This window comes from Pseudochaenichthys georgianus, chromosome 5, assembly GCF_902827115.2.
Source record: "Pseudochaenichthys georgianus chromosome 5, fPseGeo1.2, whole genome shotgun sequence".
Lineage (NCBI taxonomy): Eukaryota > Metazoa > Chordata > Actinopteri > Perciformes > Channichthyidae > Pseudochaenichthys > Pseudochaenichthys georgianus.
The window spans coordinates 25,956,889-25,962,567 of NC_047507.1; the positions used below are offsets into that span (position 1 = coordinate 25,956,889).

The 5,679-nt window shown below is 42.2% G+C and overlaps 1 long non-coding RNA gene across 1 annotated transcript; it reads right to left on the reverse strand.

Annotated features, from left to right (window-relative positions):
* Nucleotides 1-4,012: 4,012 nt before the first annotated feature.
* LOC139433886 (uncharacterized) lies at nucleotides 4,013-5,429 on the reverse strand. The gene is made up of 4 exons (XR_011643276.1): nucleotides 5,402-5,429; nucleotides 4,821-4,957; nucleotides 4,215-4,282; nucleotides 4,013-4,052 (listed from the first exon to the last, which is right to left on the reverse strand). It is a non-coding gene; the product is annotated as an uncharacterized lncRNA (long non-coding RNA).
* Nucleotides 5,430-5,679: the final 250 nt, after the last annotated feature.

Consider the following 5,679-nt stretch of genomic DNA (forward strand, 5'->3'; position numbering starts at 1 on the left):
AGCATAAATAAATGTAGGAATAAAAACATCAATAAATACAGGAATACATATGTTGCAGTGTTTTCAGTGAGATTCAGCGTGTGCTGCTGTGGCTCAGCTGGAAAGCAGTTGACTCATGATCGCAGGGTCCCTGGTTCAACGACTCATCAATACGTATTTGTTGTTGTTTATAAAAGCTACAGCTAAATGAGATAATGTAGTTAATAAATGTATTCTTTGATATGGTTTAGCCTTTCTCAGGCTACAACATGGTTAAGTTTACGAATATTATTAAGGAATATAAATCCCTCTTTGCAATGTTTACCAGCCTCCTTAGGATTTTCAATCACAATCATTAAACTGTAATAAATACAATATTGTTAACATGAAAATATGATTTAATGTTCGTTGTTTAGAGTTATTCTAAGGCTTTACTCATTGGGAACTCGGTATGATAGAGCACACTGTTGAGATGTCCAATCTGCCTGTTTTACACACTTTGACCAACAGGGGGGTTTGTGTTCAAATGAAGCCCATGATGAAGCCTCATGAGATGAACCCTTTTGCGAACCAATTGGCTGGAAAGCTTCAAAGCTTCATAAGGCTTCATCTCGCCATCACTAGCAAAAATGCTGCCCCACAATGCCTTGCAGCCGCAGCATTTGCCGTCACTCAACAGTCGGCCGTTCACGGAAACAACCGATTATGACCGAGAAATGATATCATGAAAGTTACGGTGCTTATTAAGCATTTTAAAACGTAGGTGGTAAGTTGCCAAAGTGCTTTGTTTTGAACGTTCATCAGTATTATACTCAAAAAGAGAAATATGAACGTTAGTTTTCACTGAAGTTATCAAATAAAGTCAACATTTCAGTCTTTACTGAGCTGTGTGGGGTTTGTTCAACTTTTAAAAGATGTTTGAATGGTGATATACACAGTGATAGATGTTAAGGATTAACGTTTATAATAAATACATCTGTATTGATTTTAAGATCTTTAGTTCATACAATCATACGTATTGGGATCATTTGTATTAATGTAGACCAGAGGGAGAGGGTGACGAGCATAAGTTTCACTTTCCTTTTTTATTTAAATTCCAACTTTGGTCATGAAGAATATGTTTCTCTGTTGTCCACGTTCATAAAGCAACAGCATCAGAGCACGGTGCAGAGTCTCTAGATGAGTCCGTCGTTCTTATTAAACATCCATGTTGTAGTCCGCTGTATAGAAAACTGTGGTTTCCATAGTTTCCCCACAGCAGCAGACGTACACAATGACGTCCGCTGGCGCATCATAAACACGTCGGATAGTGAAAGTGCATTCGGATTCTCTAAAGTACCGCAGTCTCTTCTCCTAAGTCCTTTTGAATTCTCCTATCCACTATCCCTTAACCCCGTGACGTTTCACTCAGAGGTCAAGGAATAGACGATAGGGTTAGAATTTAGGAGCTGATTTTTAAACTATCTGACTGCAGCCTGAAAGCTTCGAACGGAGCTTCAACCCTGGACTTCCCATTTCATAGAAGCAGTGCTCCGAAGCTTGCTTCAAATCACGTGACATGTGACGTCCGAACCAGCAACTGCTTCATTTCCTGAATGAATCACTTGACTGGTTTGCGGTCCATTCACGCGATTCAATGCACTGCCTCGTCTCGATTCTGACAGGTGACAGGTTGAAACAGTTTCAAATTTGAGCGCTTCAACACTTTATGACCGCTCTAAACAATGCGCAATGTGTGGGTTGTTGCTGTTGAGTTGTTGTTGTTGGTATTGCATTTGAATTGTAGTATCATTATAGAGCAAGCCAGGAAGAAAGATGGGTCGTTCTGGCTCGGGAAACACTTCGAAATGTGGAGAAGTTGTGAACAAAAAGAAAAAAAGTCATCAGTAATATAAAAACAGTTCAATAGTTTAAGGAATAGATAGCCCAGTGGGTTGAGCCGGCGGCCCGAATGCGGCGATGTTCTCCGCGCAGCTGGTTCAAAGCCCGGAAAGGATGTATTTTAATCATTGCCCGCTGCGCCGCGGCTCGAAGCGTCCCAGAAGCTCCTCGCTGCAAGGAATTTCTAAAATATAGGATGAATCCTATTTTTGACGCGGCGCAGGCAGGAAGTGATGAAAATCACCTTGTTATCTGCTTTGCTGGTTGAGGGGGTGCACCCAAAACCGACTCCTTCTCCTCCCCCCCACCACCGTCTTTCAAATAGGAGAATACATGCCAGCGTTCTCCTCCGGTTTACAGACACTGTAAATTATATATATAGAATAATTATGATGATGATGAATGCATATTTTTTTACCACTAAAATACAGCAAGCAACACATCTTTGATTCATGTCGTTTATAACTGGAATATTCCAATTATTATTAACTGTGTCTGTAGTCTACAACACAACAACATAGGAAATAACAACAATAAACACGATTTAAACAGACACAAACATAAACCATTTAACTACGTAGCCTACTACTTGTAGAAGTACAAATGTCCAGGAAATATTCCAAAATCAACAACAACTCCGAGGCTGCACACACGACGCTCCGATTCCGCAACGTTTTGAAACGCGCCTGGTGGGTTATGACGCAGGAGGAGGTCGCAGCGCGGCGCAGCCGGGCCGGCTAAAATGATTGGTCGTACACACTATCCCCTGCGCTGCGCAGACGCTTCTGGTGGGATCAGGGGGTTAGTGTGTGTGTGCATCGAATATTTTTCAAGGCAAAGATACGTTAAACCCACTGCAGCCTTGCACTTCGCCAGGAGAGGTCGCTGTAACTGAAGCTTCGAGAAATGAACCTATTTCCGACACAATTGTCCAAGTGGTTCAATGCTTCATTCAAAGCTTCATTTTGCCATCACTACCTGGTGCCCTATGTTGTCTCCTCCCTCCTCACCTGTGTCTTGTTGTGCCGATTAGAGTATGTGTGTATTTAGGCTCTGATTCCCTGTCTGTTGAGGAGGCAGGGACTGTGGGTGAGATCCTGGTGGCTGCAGGCTGGGCTCACGTGAACAGCAGCAGCAGCAGGATTGAGGCTGTGTGTGTAATGTGTTCATGTTTTAATAAATGCCCACACCGGGTTGTATTTTTGGACGTTCTGCCTCTGCCTCCTTGCTTGGTTGGGCCGCTCAATTGTCAGCTTCACAATGATCGATGGCTACTGCCATATTTGCAAAATGTGCCTCTGAACCTTGACAAGTGCATGTTTCAGGCTTATCAATGAACAACAGGAGGGGCCACAGACATAAGACCAGCTGTTAAATAAAGCTCTTCTGACCTTAGGTGTCATGTGGGTATATTAATTCACCCATTTATTAATTATATGTTTTAAATTTGATAACACCACTGTGTTTCGTATCCCCTAAACCTCCAGGGTGTACACAGTTTAATACTGGCAACTTCTAATTGTGGGAAATACGAAAACGTCTTATAAAGAGACGTGCCATAGAACATGTTGCGAAACACACAATAGCCAGCATCAGAGCCCTAGACTAGAGCGATAAGAGTTACGACACTCTATGTTGTCGCCGCCAGCCGGTCACGTGGTTTATGTATGCCGGGATAGTTCCAAACGCACTTCCGTGGCAATGCTTCTCTATGGCAAAAACAGCACAAACATGGTCAAAATAGTCATAGATTAAACCAACGCTGTTATTTTTTAAAGATTGATTTCATATTTACATGATGTGGTTACACTTTGTATGGATTGGCACTATTTACAAGTTTCGTTATTTAACGATATTTTGAGGGGAAAGTGTGGTAGCACAAGCAGGCTATGTTGCTGTCACTGCCAGGGCAGTCACGTCCGTAGTATAGTTGCGCTGCGCTGTCATGTTATTCTGGGACAGACAGGCAGCAGCGATTGCTTTATTGAATGGTACATATATATATGGGGGGGGGGGCATTTTACAAATATTTGCAAACAACTATTTACAAAAAAGCAACTATTTACAAAAAAGCATTACTACTTACAAAAAAGCAATACAGAACTCTAGGGCATCCAGGAGCCTAACCATTTTGAAAAAAACTAAAAGTTTCCTTTGTGAAAGGGACATCCTCTTCATCTGTTTCCTGGGCCCTAAAAAGCAGAGCAAGAATGGGAACAGTGGTGAATAAGAGGAGAGAATACAGTTGGGAGCAGCCTGAACAGAGGACATAGCAATATTCATGTTAAAATGTTTGCACAACAAATATTATGGCACTTTCTTTTATATTGCATTTTAATAGATCGTTGTCATACCATGGTTGGATGTGCAGCATTTGGATGCTCTAATCGATCCGAGAAGGGGTTCCGGATGTATGGCTTCCCTAAGGACGTAGAGCGAAGGAAGAGATGGATGGCATTGGTCAACAGACAACAACAGTCAAGGAGTATGCCTCCAGCTGTTAATGTCAGGAATGATGACCACACCTATTATGGCACATCAAACATTGGTATGATATATGAAGCTAACAATGTTTCCCATGTTATATAATTCAAGGATAGACTACAATCCTAATGCAACCTTCAGATTATACAGCTTCAAAACTACCAGGGTTCAGGGATTCTCTGAAGACTCATATACCACATGTAGATAATACAGATTTCTTCATACTTTAACATTGCCAATATGAATGTCACTATTGGAGTATAGTGTACCCTTAAATGACAATAGGTGCACATGTAAAGGCAGCATACACATATAACAGCAAGATTGCCTTGTTATTGTTACAGAGATTCAGGGAGATATTGAGGTGGAGTTCCAAGGGAATGAAAGGGACATAACAGACAGAGAGAGTGAGACAGATGTCAGCAGACTGCCAGGGGCCAGTATGTCAGGGGCCGATAATCAAGAGGCCACCTTACCAGAGATCAGTGTGCCAGGAGCCAGTCAGTCAGGGGTCAGCTATGAAGAGGCCAGTTTGCCAGGGTCAGGTGCTCCAGGGACCAGACTGCCAAGGGCCAGTTGTGACCGGGCTCACGTGGAGGATCTAATGAGGCAACTGAGAAGGGAGAGATTATTAAGAAAGAGAGCAGAGAGGGCTCTGGTAAACCAGAAGAGGATTAATTCGGCATTAAAAAAAAAACAATTTCATTGATCTAAAGTTTAAAAAAATCTTCAACACAGACCAAATTAGAGCCAGATTACCATCCATCTGATGAGGTTTTCACCCTTGTTCAGAACGTGGAGCAGCTGTTCCGTGTGAGGACGAGCGATTCCCTCATGGAGTCCTCAAATGCAGTGTCACAGCTGGAACAAGAAGCCATGTTGCTGGACAGCAACCTTCCCTCATGCCATGACCTGAAGAAAAAAATCCTCTCAACATACATCAGGCTGAGGTTAAGGATTGCATCAAGGTGCATCAGGGCTGAGAGGAATTGGATAAACATAAAGGGTATCTTGGCAGCAAGAGTCAGAGTAAGAAAGAAAAGAAGACCCAACAGACCTCTGCACCGAAGGTCATAACATCTAGGCCACTGCCAAACACCTTAGGCTCATCCTTCATTCACTGCTGTAGAGTAGCCTATTCAGTAGGCATCAAGCATTAAAAAGTAGCGCTAGGCTAGTTGTACAGTACAGATTAGTTAACACGGAACAGTAAAAAAAAAACTAAGTACAGTCAACATGTCACATAATGAAATGTTAGTATATCCCAAAATTCAATGAAATATTAAATGAAATATTTATCACAAACACCACCTCATTTCTACTACTGCTTGCAGT